Source organism: Callorhinus ursinus, unplaced genomic scaffold, assembly GCF_003265705.2.
Source record: "Callorhinus ursinus isolate GAN/ISIS: 27379988/994484 unplaced genomic scaffold, GSC_fseal_2.0 scaffold7, whole genome shotgun sequence".
In the NCBI taxonomy this organism is placed as follows: domain Eukaryota; kingdom Metazoa; phylum Chordata; class Mammalia; order Carnivora; family Otariidae; genus Callorhinus; species Callorhinus ursinus.
In genome coordinates, this window is record NW_027397069.1 from 14280646 (window position 1) to 14295674 (window position 15029).

A 15029-nucleotide genomic window follows, 5' to 3' on the forward strand; every position below is an offset into this window, starting at 1 on the left:
TTTGGTGCTATTGTAAATGGAATCAATTCTCTAATTTCTCTTTTTACAGTTGCATTGTTAGTGTATAGAAAGCAACTGATTTCTGTGCATTGATTTTGTATCCTGCCACATTACTGAATTGCTGTATGAGTTCTAGTAATTTGGGGGTGGAGTCTTTTGGGTTTTCCACATGAAGGATCATGTCATCTGTGAAGAGAGAGTGTTTGACTTCTTCTTTGCCAATTTGTATACATTTTATTTCCTTTTGTTGCCTGATTGCTGTTGCTAGGACTTCTAGTACTATGTTGAACAATAGCAGTGAGAGTGGGCATCCTTGATGTGTTTCTGATCTGAAGAGAAAGGCTCTCAGCTTTTCCCCATTGAGGATGATGTTCAATGCGGGTTTTTCATAGGTGGATTTTATGAACTTGAGGAATGTTCCCTCTATCCCTATGCTCTGAAGTGTTTTAATCAGGAAAGGATGCTGTATTTTGTCAAATGCTTTTTCTGCGTCAATTGAGGGGCCCATAGGTTCTTCTCCCTTTTATTAATGTGTTCTATCACATTGATTGATTTGCAAATGTTGAACCACCCTTGAATCCCAGGAATAAATCCTACTTGGTCGTGGTGAATGATCCTTTTAATGAATTGTTGGATCCTACTAGCTAGGATTTTGTTGAGAATTTTGCAATCCATATTCATCAGGGATATCAGTCTGAAATTCTTTTTTGTTGGGGTCTTTGCCTGGTTTGGGGTGGGGATTAAGGTAATGCTGGCCTCATAGGATGAGTCTGGAAGCTTTCCTTCCGTTTCTGTTTTTTGAAACAGCTTCAGGAGAATACGTTTTATTTCTTCTTTGAATGTTTGGTAGAATTCCCCAGGGAATCCATCAGGCCCCGGACTCTTGTTTTTTGGAAGGTTTCTGATCACTGCTTCAATCTCGTTACTGGTTATTGGCCTATTCAGGTTGTCAATTTCTTCCTGTTTCAGTCTTGGCAGTTTATAGGTTTCTAGGAAGGCATCCATTTCTTACAGGCTGCTTAATTTATTGGCATAAAGTTGTTGATAATAATTTCTAATAATTGTTTCTATTTCCTTGGTGTTAGTTGTGATCTTTCCCCTTTCATTCATAATTTATTAATTTGGGTCCTTTCTCTTTTGGATAAGTCTGGCCAGAGGTTTATCGATGTTATTAATTCTTTCAAAGAACCAGCTTCTAGTTTCATTGATCTGATCTGCTGCTTTTCTGGTCTCTAATTCCTTGATCTCTGCTCGAATCTTAATTATTTCTCTTCTAATGCATGGCTTAGGCATCGTTTGTGCTTTTTCTCTAGTTCTTTAAGGTGTAAAGTTCGTTGGTAAATTCGATATTTTTCTGTTTTTTGAGTGAAGCTTGGAAGGCTATGTATTTCCCCCTTAGGACTGCCTTTGCAGTATCCCATAGGTTTTGGATTGATGTGTTTTTGTTCTTATTGGTTTCCATGAATCATTTAAGTTCTTTGATTTCCTGCTTGACCCAAACATTCTTGAGCAGAGTGGTCTTTAGCTTCCAAGTGTTTGAATTTCTGCCAATTTTTTTCTTGTGATCTAGTTCTAGTTTTAAAACATTATGGTCTGAGAATATGCAGGGAATAATCTCAGTTTTTTGGTATCGGTTGAGACCTGATTTTTGACCCAGTATGTGTCTATTCTGGAGAAAGTTCCATGTGCACTTGAGAAGAATGAGTATTCTGTTGTTTTAGGGTGGAATGCTCTCTATATATCTATGAGGTCCATCTGGTCCAGTGTATCATTCAAAGCTCTTGTTTCTTTGTTAATTTTCTACTTAGATGATCCGTCTACTCCTGAGTGTGGAGTATTGAGGTCTCCTACAATTAATGTATTGTTATCAATATGACTCTTCATTTTGGTTAACAGTTGGCTTATGTAGATGGCTGCTCCCATGTTGGGAGCATAGATATTTATAAATTGTTAGGTCTTCCTGTTGGATAGACCCTTTAAGAATGATATCGTGTCCTTCTCTGTCTCTAATTGCAGTTTAGCTTAAAATATAATTTGTTTGATGTTAGAATAGCTATTCCAGCTTTCTTTTGAGGTCCGTTGGCATGGAAGCTGGATCTCCATCCCTTCACTTTCAGTCTGGATGTATCTTTAAGTTCAGAATGAGTCTCTTGTAGACCGCATATGGATGGGTCCTGTCTTTTTATCCAATCTGCAACCCTGTGCCGTTTTATGGGAGCAGTTAGGCCGTTCACACTGAGAGTGATTTTTGAAAGATATGAATTTATTTTCATCATGTTGCCTGTGAAGTCCTTGTTTCAATAGATGGTCTCTGTAAATTTCTGTTTTATATCACTCTTGGGGTCTTTCTCCTTTTATAGAACCCCTTTAATATTTCTTGCAGGGCTGGCTTAGCGGTCACATATTCTTTCAGTTTCTGCTTGTCTTGGAAGCTCTGTATCTCTCCATCCATTCTAAATGACAGCCTTGCCAGATAAAGTATTCTTGGCTACATGTTCTTCTCGTTTAGTACCCTGAATATGTCTTGCCAGGCCTTTCTGGCTTGCCAGGTCTCTGTGGATAGGTCTGATGTTATTCTGATGTTCCTCCCTCTGTACGTAAGGAATCTTTTCCCTCTAACTGCCCTTAAGATGGTTTCCTTGTTTCTAAGATTTGCAAGTTTTACTATTACATGCTGGGGTGTTGGCCTGTTTTCCTTGATCTTGGGAGGGGTCCTCTCTGCCTCTAGGACACGAATGTTTGTTTCATTCCCCAGATTAGGGAAGTTCTCAGCTACAATTTGCTCAAATATATCTTCTAGTTCTCTGCCTCTCTCTACCCCCTCAGGGATCCCAATAATTCTGACATTGGAATGCTTCATGGTGTCAATTATTTCTCTGATTCTGTTTTCATGGATTTTGAGTTGTTTCTCCCAGCCTCCTCTTTTTCCTTCTTTTCTATCAATTGGTCTTTTAGATCACTAATTCATTCTTCTGCCTTGTTTACCCTAGCTGTTAGATTATCTAGATTAGATTGGATCTCATTGATAGCATATTTAAGTTCTGCCATTTCAGCTTTCATTTCTGCCTTTAGGGGACTCTATGTTGCCATTAATTGATTTCTCCATTCTAGCCATTGTCTTCACAATTGCTACCCTGAATTCCATTTCCAACATCTTGGTTATATCTGAATCCATTTGTAAATCTGTGGCAGAAGTCACAGTCTCTGAGTCTTTCCTATTTTGGGTGTTCCTCCTCCTAGTCATCCTGTTGAGGGGTGGTTCAGGACCACAACCCAAGCAAGATGCATCTGTTTTATAGGGACCTTAGGGTTGTTGGCCTCTTGTTCTCCCAGCCTGTCTTCGGTGGGATAGGCCTGCTGTGCTGTTACTCAGGCAACCCTGTTTGGGCAGAGTTGCCCTGCCCCCTGTGGCTGGGGAATGAGCTCAGTGAAAACCGGTTTTGGGGGGCTTTTGTTTTCTGGTGACTTTCCCTGGTGGGTTTCCCTGTCTCTTCCGAGAGTCAGAGCAGAAGAGACTGTTTCCAACCCTCTGTCTCAGAACAGAGAGATCGCAGTCTGTTCTTCATTGAGCTCTCCAGGCCACACTATCTCTGTTTCTGTCTGTCCTGCTATAAACTGCTGCGTCTTGGGTTGTGCACCCCTCAGCAGCACTCCCAGTCCTCGCCTGCAGGTCAGAGCATGTCTCTGCCCTTTGTGCTTCTAAAACCACCATCTGCCCCCAGTTCACATGTGCAGCCCTGCTGCTCCAGGTTTCAGTCGAGAAACCTGGAGCCCAAAAGCCCTTTCCCCGCTGCTACCGGTCTGCGAGTCTGTGCCCCGTCCCCAGCGCGGGAGGTTATCGCTCACAGGTGGTGTAGGATCCCCACAGACAGGCTCCCTCCTGCTGCTGTTTATCCTTCGATATCTGCCTGCGGAATCACAGCTCTCTGCTTCATACCTTAAAACCAACCACCTGCGATATTCTGTTCGTAGAGATCAAGATCTATCTTCTTACATCTCAGGCCAATTTCATGGGTGTTCAGAGTGGTCTGGTAGAGATCCAGCTCAATTCAGGGGACTGGTTAGATTAGGGTCCTGTACTCCTCTGCCATCTTTTTTCTCCTTATTGTGTTTCATGTTTCTTATTAATTATTATTTGATAAACCAATTAACCTATTTGTATTTGTAAGTTTTTAATACATAAAATTGGTGATGAGGGGAGAGGAGTGAAATATACTGTCAAAAATGGTAAGCCCATAGTTGTCTGGAAGAAGGTTCTTTCCCCTTTGATGTCCTGCTGCATGGCCCTGTGTTTTAGGTTCTAGTGCCAGTACTGGCTTGTGAGCCAGCCTGATGGCTGTACTCAGTTTAGCAGAACAGGAAGAGAAGAGAGATATTCTTTCCCAGCTTCCTTAAAGATATTTTCTCAATTAATTCTGAATGACTGGTATCCTGAAGGACTTCTCTGATTATGATGTTAGAACATACCATGGTATTCTTCTATAGCACTATGCCTGGATGAGAATTCTCTGAGTCTTGCCTATTTCTCAATTCTGTCTTGTCTGCTTTCTCTAAGAATTGCTCCATATTTTTCTTAGAAATTTCTGGCACTATATTTGCTATCCAGTATCATTATATGTTAAATTTTTTTCTGTCATTTCAACATTTCAACTGAGTTTAGGCAGAAGACAAAACAGATGCATATGCTCAGTTGTGTTTTGACCCAATCCTTTCTACTGACTGCATTTTTTTTTTTAATATAAGTATTTATTTATTTATTTATTGTCTGTAGGGTGCTAGGAACTATTCTAGGTGCTGTAGAAACTACAGGGAACAGAACAAAAACAAAATTTATGACTTGTTGGAGGTTATGTAAGGTTTTGACCATGTGTACTAGGGGACTGTGCTTTTTTTTTTTCAATTGACATGTTTAACATACAATATATTTTATTTTGTATTTTAAATATGCTTCATTTTTAATATGTTTGCTTCTTTTTGACCCTTTTAAACATTATTAGATTTGGGTTGTTCTGGCTTATGGCATAATATTGTTCTTTTGTTATTAATCTTTTCCTGTTTTTCATTTTTCTTATTGCACACTAAATTCTGATTCTGACTTTGCACTTTATTTCTTTTAACAGCCACTTTCCTTGTTTTCATTTTATCATTCCCTCTTTCAATTTTATTATATTATTTCATATCTCCTGGCAATGGATTATCTGTTAACAAATTTTCTTCAAAGTGATAACTTAACGCTTTAATTTTATGTTTACTGCATTATGGTTTCAATGTGAATAAGTAAATTTAATTTCTGTAAATTTTTTCATATCCTGGAGATTTTTTATTCTTCATTTTCTTATTTAATATTTATAAATCACACATTTAAATGGAGAAGTAAGTAACTGGACTTCATCTTTTCTTGTTGGGACCTCTTTGTACTTCAGTGCTTTTTCAGAGAGAGCCAATAGCGTGGTGCTTATTTTCATGAATTTATAGCACACATTATAAGGTTCCATTCTTGTTTGCAACAAGTTTGAAATAAACTTTGATTTATAATTCACACCAGTGCTGTGGCTTCTGAAAAGTGCACTTAATATCCCTTTGGGTCTACTCCAGTTTCCAAATTTGCTGATGGGCGTGTGTTGTCCTCCATCACTTCCTTTCTAAACGAACTGCACAAAAATACCTACATAAGGCAATGCAAAATTTTCCCTCAGAGTTCTCAAAGTTCTCAATTTGAGATGAGAGAAGGAAACAGAGATGATAGAATCTTGCTAATAAAGGTGTGAGAGAAAATGTTTCCATTTTGCAGAAACAATGTGTCTTTAGACCTCTATTCTTACTGGTATGAAACTATGAAACCAGAGTTTTTGGAAAAACAGTCTGAATGTCTATCAGGTACCATATACTGTGATCCGCATACTTCGACACACTCTTTATCTTCCATGTTGATCAGCAGCCCCCTCACTTGATCACATAACTGGATACTCAGAGAATGGGACATATTATACACTGAAAGAAGTCAATTTAAAATTTCTATGGGGAAATTAGATATTTAATGGAAAGTGAGATAAAGGAATTTTTTTGAACTTTTATGAGGTGAGTCAGATAGCTACCATAAAAGATCAGACAGAGTGTTTCCTTGCATCTCAGTTGGTTATATTTTTAGAAGAAGAGAAAAGGAAGGCCAAATTCCATATTATAAGAGAAAGAAATTTCACAAGAGATCATTAATCAGCTTTCTTACACAGGTGAAATAGTATATTATGCAAAAACCTGCAGATCCGGAATTTAAGTTATATTTCTTATTACACTTGATTTCTACTACATGTACTTTGCTCCAATGAAATGAAAAAGAGCTCTACCAATGTTAATTGCAATCATTTAGGACAATAGACTATTCTCTGTTCCTTTATCATATCCTAATATTTTTGAAATCTGCACTTTTGTTTGTACTGCTACCTTGCCAGAATTTTCATTACTTCATTGCATGAATTATGTGCAAAATCAGTGTTTTGACTCTCTCAAGTGCCTGTCTTTCTTGGAGTCTCCTTTCAATCTCTAGATATGAGAGAGAGAGAGAGACAATCAGTCCCTAACTCAGCACCTTGAATGTAAACCAGTAGATGTTGAACTATACACCACAGCTCTTTTATGTAGCTTTAAAGCCAAAACCAACTATATCTATATAGATTACTTTCTATATTAAATCAGTCTGTTTTTACTATTTCACTGATTTCATCAACATGATTTTATTATTCTAGGAAACTCCACTTCAGGAAGATAAAGATTGCAAGTAACTCCATTTTTAGGAAGACTATCATTTAGATGAACATCAGACTGCTAAACTCTTAGAACCATAACATCACAGATTGCTTATTTCCCAAACTCTGAAACCAAGCCTTGCCATGTCCACCAATACTAAACTAGGATATTATGATCCTTACCCCATTCTCATCAAGCCCACCCCCACCTCACCCTCTGCCTACTACACATCCTGAAAGACTTGCCTTAAACCAGATTCTAAAACCTTATGAACGTCCTGGCTTCACTTTTCTCTTTCTGAAAGGCTAAGATTTTCATATTATAGTGCCCACTCTTGCTGTTAATGCACTTAACTTTGTCTAACAGGTTGTTTGAGTGATATTTTAGGGGAGCCAGCACTCAACAAGCATGCATCATTTACCTGTTTTTCCCACTTTGGGGCACTAGAATGTTGAATTTATAAGGAGAACATAAAAATATTTGAGAAAGAATGACCCACACTCTAGTTCTTCCCCATTCTGTAATTCTCCCAATTTTTCTTCAATAAGAAAAATGAAACTTTTAGCTATGTGTGTCTAAGGAAAATTTTATGTTGATTAGTGTCTGTCTAAATCTTCTTTAGCAGTACTGATTTTATATCATCCATTTGTTTATATATTTCCTTCCCTTTTCTGCTCACATTCAACACCACGCATTTAAATGATGGCTTCCTTATTTTAGCTTTCATTTCTGATAGCAGTGTATTACTCAGTAAATTTGCTCCAAGTATTCCTGAAAGTACGAAGTCTTTATTAACAGTGTTTCTGAGGAGATTTGCTGTTGTCCAATACACAGTGTCTCCTTGAGGTTCTTTGCTCTGTCTGCTTTCCATATTTTCATTTTATTTCATTTCTTATCTCTGTGTAATGGTGGTGAAGTTGGTAAAGTATAGGAGGTGAGAATTTATCTTTTTTTTATTATTATGTTATGTTAATCACCATACATTACATCATTAGTTTTTGATGTAGTGTTCCATGATTCATTGTTTGTGCATAACACCCAGTGCTCCACGCAGAACGTGCCCTCTTTAATACCCATCACCAGGCTAACCCATCCCTCCACCCCCCCTTAAAGCCACTCTTTTTTTAGGAGGAGAAGACAGCTTTCAGATAAAAATCTATCCCTAGAATATAGTATCCTTGTAGGGGAAAATGCATTTTATTAAGACAGCTGTGTCTAGTATTTATGCACACTTCTCTTGGATGGGAAAGCTAAGGCTCTTTAGGCTCTATTGGTGAAGTTTTATTTTGTAGTTAGTCGCTTTTGGTAGCAATGAATCCAAGACGAGGAAAGAGGAGGTTCCTTCAACCTTCCTCACTGAAATGAAACTGTTGTTTTGCCCAGAGGGTATTACTAAGGTGCTTAAGAAATTGTGTTGCGTTAATCATTAGCGAGAATCAGATGCTAAAGACAATACATTAGCTCCACACTCTAGATACACACTTTGTACAGTTTCCCATCTGATGTTATTAGAAGTGGAACAAAATGATTACAGAGAATTAGTTAAATAAAGATAGGAAACTACATGGCAAGTTGCAGAATTGACAAAACAGCTAAACTCTATTAGTCCCATGCTGACCAAGTAACTAGTCTCAAATAGACCTCCTAATAGAAGCCTGAATTAGTTAAAAGCAATAAAAACTGTAATCAGTTACTTGGCAAGGATCTTGAGAATGCAGGCTGCCCTGAAAATGGAAAGTATAAATGACAATATTAGTGGAAAGTATTATTCTTTACGTAAAAATGGTTAATCATTTCTAAGGCATATTTGTATTTTTGGTGCATTTTTAGAAAAAAAATTCAATAAATATAGTACTAAAGAGAGTCAACAAAATTACAAATCATACATAAAACTCATGTAATTAAGTTTTTAAAATTGTTTTTCTAATTAAGCTGTATGGTAAATAATTGCTCTGAAGTCAAGGAATAAAATTGAGTAAATAATGACATCAGTGTGTTTATCTATACCTGGTTCTTAACCCATTTTTGTGGGTGTCAACCGTGTTTCCATTTTATGGTTTTTTGGAGACCAAAGAATGCCTGACGCTTGGGAGACTGGGCAGAAATGTATGTCATTGACTGGTAAGAAACATAAAGAATTTAGTTGAAGAAAAAAATAATTCAATTTTAGATTTGAGGGATGGCTCTGGTTTCCAGGTCAAGATTAGACATTAATGTAAATAAAATCCTAGAATTTAGGAATAAATTTCTTGCTGGAGATATTTTTGAGGGAGCATGATCAGCCGATGGTTATAGAGAACTGTGGAGTAGTTATAGCCTTCCTATTACAGCGTGTAGAATGGGAATAGACAGCAGTTGGAGTAAAGGAACAACAACATGATTGATCTTGATGAAGAGAAACGAGAGGACTTCATATTTCTGAGAAGGGAATGTGTTGCAAATCTCTAACAGATACCATACAAATTAATGCATGGGTATTAGTAAGTCATTCAGGTGAAAGTTAATGACGTGGAGAGTTTGGTTCTGCCAATCTAATAAGTTTTCATCTTGCTTTGACACCAGGGAGTGTATACTTTTAATTACGGAGAAGAAAAGATGCCCTCTGCCCTCTGTCCTGAATCCAACCCACCTGACCCCAAGAGTTGGTTATTCTGACGTTGAAGAGGCGAGGTTCATAAAAGAAGGGCCTTGACATTTTGAAGAGTTCAACCTGTGGATCTGATTGGATTGTCAGCCCAGTTCTCAGAACATAGGAGGGACTCAACCAACATTTGCTCTGGGTGAAATGAATCCACCCGGATTTGCATTTTCAGTCCCCTTCTCCTGCCTGGGCCTTTATCATATGCTGCTTTCCCAGGTAGATGACAGGGAAGAGGAAGAGGAGCAGGTGACTCAATATTTAGGGTTTTGTTAAAGAATGAATTGCTGCTGTCAGGATATTTCTTCAGCTCATAGCTTTCTTTTTTTTTTTTTTTTAAAGATTTTATTTATTTTTTGACAGAGAGAGACACAGCAAGAGAGGAAACACAAGCAGGGGGAGTGGGAGAGGGAGAAGCAGGCTTCCTGCCGAGCAGGGAGCCCGATGTGGGGCTCGATCCCAGGACCCTGGCATCATGACCTGAGCCGAAGGCAGAGGCTCAACGACTGAGCCACCCACGCACCCCAGCTCATAGCTTCCTGAAGGTTGTCCAGAGATCTGGGTGACTGTAAGGTTTCCCAAAGTCTTCGGAAACAGTGCTCCTCCAGGACAATGGGAACACGAAAATTCCTGCTTCAACCGACACTCAAGTCCTGATATTCTTTTTAATGTAAAAATGTAGAAGAGAGAAAAGCACTGATGTTTAATTCTCTGCCTCTGTATTTCATATCTTGTTAAGCTTACCCCCTTTTAATCAAAAATCTTCTTTACGATTTGCTCCAATCTGCTGTGCTGTGCAAAAATGACTTTTAAAGTTCATGATAGGAAACCTTTTCGGTTTTGCATTGGTTTTGTAAGTTTTGCGACTCATCATGTTACCTGTAGTTATAAATTGGAAAGAATGGATTTACAACCAAATTTTCTGTGCATTAATGAAATCCCATGAAACCTTAGACATTTTAGACTAACTTGGTTTTGAACTAATAAATATTTTATGGTTCCTCTGGGTTTATTTTTCAAGCAACACATACTAGACCTCAGCTTAAATTGTTTATTTCCTAATAGATTTTGTCTTCATTTGTAATCTCACCCAAGAATGGGTGTTCAATAAATATTTAATAAATATTTTTCAATGAAAAAAACAAACTAGCCAGTAAAGTGTTTTCAAACACCATACTTTTGTATATAATTGATGCCTACATTATGCTAATAGCAAAGTGTAATATTTCTTTGCACTTCACCCGTGGCTTCTTCACATTTATAGGTATTTCAAACCAAAAGGAACGGTACTTTGAAAGTCTTAGCAAAGAGATTGAAAATACACACACACACACACCCCCCCAAAGATTCCGTGACTTCTTTGGGACCATGTTTTGAATACCACTTGTCTAGCTTCTATAGGAACAGGTGAAAAGCCACAAATAACAATGTCAATATATGTTTAATACAAATCTACACAACACTTACTAATTTAAGCTTCCAAAGATGTACAAAAGGAGATTTGGTGACTCTGTAGAAGGAGCCCTCTTATTAACCTAAGGAGGGGTCGAGGGGGAGGCAGATGGGGTGCTGGCTACTGTGTAAGCTCTGATGCAGGAGTCCATCGACCACACTCTAACATTATGTTGTAAAACTATGGATTTCTAGGCTTTGCCCAAGAGATGCTGCATGAGTATTCAGTTAACAGATGTGGTGAGGTACCAGCCTCGGATGCAAAACTTAAGGGACACCAAAAAAACTCAAGCAGTGAGAAAAGCAATATTTTAAAAAAATATATAAATTACTGCAAAATGTAAAAAGGGATGAACTATAAAACTTTTAAATAAAGAGGCGATCGGTATTATTGATCTTTCCTTTTGCCTCAGGCTATTACATGGCTCAGGAGGGGACTGTGTCTTTAAACCAAAGGAAAATTCTGATATATTCCCAGGAATAGGCCATGCATGCCCTAGGGCAAATGTTTCCCTCAGTGGTCTCCTCCCTCCCAGGGTTTCTGGAGGTAGGGGCTGCTGCTGATTTTCTACAGCCTCTAAGGTCTGTACTCTCAGCCTAGTACCTGAGATCACCCAAGAGGCAGGAAGGGGTTGGCTGACGACTATCATCTTTAGAATTATGATTTCTGGACCTTATCTCAAGAGGGCTTACAAATGTCCCACTATTGGCATGCACCCTGTATCAAAATTCATCATTGCTTTAGAGGAGCTGCAAATCTGAGGAACTGCAGATCTGGATGCAACAGAAACAAATCATTCCATAGCAAGTATGTTTATCTCTTTCAAGAGTTTTAGCTCCTTCAGATCTGAAATTCAGCTTAAACTATGCTCAAGCGGTACAGGCCTACATGCCCCCTGTTTTAGCCCCTTTAATGTTCGTTGAAGTGAATGGTGATAAGTTAATTGAGGGTTTTCTTTGACATATATTGAGCCATAACATATTGTTGAAATGTATTTGTCAAACATTTTGATAGGAGAAAAATAATTTGCATGCTTTGGATAATTACAATATTTTCAGAAGAGTAAAACAATTTAAAAATGAAACGTGTGCTATTTCTCACATAGGTTTTATTTTTAAGATGATAAATATGTATTATTGCTTACCATCTACCTGGCATGTATATATAACGTGGGAAGAGCACAAAGACAAATTGCCATAATTTCAATATTTGTTTATGTCTAAAATAAAAGGTACTCGATCATAAAATGAACAATATACTGCAGGAATCACCTTGCAGACCAAGAGAGAGACCTTGGATATTACGAATGCCCCTCTCTGAGAAATACTAATAGAAGGTAAGCTGGAATGGAATGCCCTCCTATGTCTTCCTGTCAGCAACATGTCCACAATTTGATCAAAGGGAATGGGATAATATGTGTATTTTATTCATTTTTACTCAAATCAGAAGAATGCATGAGTTCTGTGCAGAGGAAGACAGAGAAAAATCAATTCCATTTAGCACAGAAAAGGTAGTTTGTCCTGTGTTGTCCTCTGTCACTTTTCCTACTGGTTATATTTCCCAAATTATGTGTGATACAGCATAATAATAATGCCTCATAAATGCAATCAGCCCTGAATAAGAATTTTATAAAACCATGTCTCATGACAGCTCATGACCTTGACCAAACCTCCAGGAAAAAAAGGGTCTCAACACATGAAATCAAGTTAACTGAAAGAAGTTTGGTTATCTGGGTTTTCCCTGGTTAACTGCTAACAGGCTGTTGGAAAACCACTGGGAGGGCGAGGCAGGCAAATCCAGGAAACTAAGAGCGGGAGGATGAAGCCAAGCTTGAAGATTTAACATTGAGTGTTGAGAGGGCTAAGAGAAGAGATCAAGCCAACAACTGTAATTCAGTCTATGGACATTTGCTGTGGGGAGCGAAGAGCTCCTCACTAATAGCTTCGTGGCACATCATTTAATCACAGCTTGGCACAGTAAATAATCATCAGAACAATGCTCCTTGTTCATCATAAGGACAGGGTGTACTCAATAATTCTATTAAAGGATGTAAGTATACATATTTTTAAAATCCCTTATCAAACTGTATATGTAAGTATGAGGATGTGAATGTATGTACATATATACATATTTTATGTGTTCATATATTGATGCTTAAGTAAAATAATTACTTGGAAAATTAACTTATACTATAATTTCATTGCATTGTGATAGCATATAATATTCTTTATTTTGAGCAATCCTCTTACCAAATATTAGGAATTATGAGTGTCTCCTGGAGGCAATAATAAAGTCAGATTCTTTGCCTCTGTCTGCTCAAAACAACAAAGTGGTTATAGACAAAAAAGACTAGACTTGATTTTAGAATACCTTGGTATGAGACTGAGCTCCATAATTTATTTACTCAGTGATTATGAAGAGAAGTCATTTAAACTTTTAGGCTGATGTCTATTGAGAAAAATAATCTGTCCTGACAAATTTGGGGTGTGTAGATTAGAATAGAAAATAAGCTTGTCAAAATTTGTCAGTGTATAGATTAATATATGCCACTTAGGGGCACCTGGGTGGCTCAGGTGGTTAAGCATCTGCTTTCGGCTCAGGTCATGATCCCAGGGTCCTGGGTTGGAGCCCCACATCGGGCTTCTGGCTCAGTGGGGAGCCTGCTTCTCCCTCTCCCTCTGTCTCTCCCCTGCTCATGCTCTCTCTCTCTCTGTATCTCTTTGTCGCAAATGAATAAATAAAATCTTTTAAAAAATAAAAAAAAATATATGCCACTTAAAGTATATATCACTTTAAAAAGCCTGAACATGAAAAAGAATGTGTAATTCACAATGAAAACCATCAGACTCCTACTGGGTCATTAGTGTGAATTTTCAACAATGAGCTTTACAACTTTTTTGAAGACATGATTTTTATAACTGTTTTCTCACCATAAGTGAGTTTAAACAACGAAATCTGTCCAAATACATTCAGACTTTGATATGGAAATTATAATGTCATTTTTCAGAACTATCTAAAAGAACGGTTTTTGTAAAGAAACATGTTAATATTGTAAAGATACTGTAAACCCAAGTTTAAAAGGAATTTATACTTATCTAGCATAATGCTAACTATTTTTCTCAACTGTGTATCTTGTATTACAGATTTCAGTAGTAATACACTTTTAAAAGCACATTTGAGAATCCTTTGAAATTTATCACCTATCATCCCAATAAAAACAATTTTATATGAGTATTCACACATTTTTGGATGTAATTTTAGAGGATTCATTGACATCCTGAAGTCAATCCATGAATTCCGAGTTAAACACACTGCTATACGCTTGAACTTTGAACTACATGGAGGTTAGGGAAGCTGACACCCCCGCCCCCCACCCGCACCGTACCGTTGAAAATCCCCATATAATTTTTGACTCCCACCAAATTTAACTACTAATATCCTATTGTTTACTAGAAGTCTTACTGATTACATAAACAGTCGATTAACACATATTTTATATATTATATATTTTATATACAGTATTCTTACAAGAAAGTAAGCTAGAGAAAAGAAACTGCTATTAAGAAAATCGTAAGAATTGAGTCACTGGAAACTAATTGTACAACAGAAACTAATATAACACAGTATGTTAACTGTACTGGAATATAAAAACTTAATTTAAAAAAGCAAATAATAAGGCAAATGTATTTACAGTACTGTGTTCGTTGAAAAAAAAAATCCATGTATAAGTGGACCTGTACATGTTCAAGAGTCAATGGTATTTCTCTGTAGGAAATGAAATGAGTCCAACTGAGTTAAAATAGTTTTTTTCATTCAAAATCTGAGTTTTTCCCTAAAATTTGACAAATGGCAAACAGTGAAATGCTCCTAAGAATTTAGAGGTAAGGATTATATTCTGAGATATCTTGCTTCTTCACTTTAGATGTTTTAAGATTTTCCCTAAATTAAGAAAATCAGATGTTATCTAAGGACAAAATGAAAACATTTGTAATGTGTAGCAAATAATTATGAAAACTGAAATTAAATTGAGAGTGGGCCAAATAAATCTTTTATATGATACTCATTTGATTACTTGCAATCTTTGGAAAGTTTTTTTGGGGGGTGGGGGTGACATTTATAATGGTTGATATTGTTCTAAAATACTTACTATTATTAAATTTGAACAGAAAATGGTGTAAAAGGAAACCCTTCTCA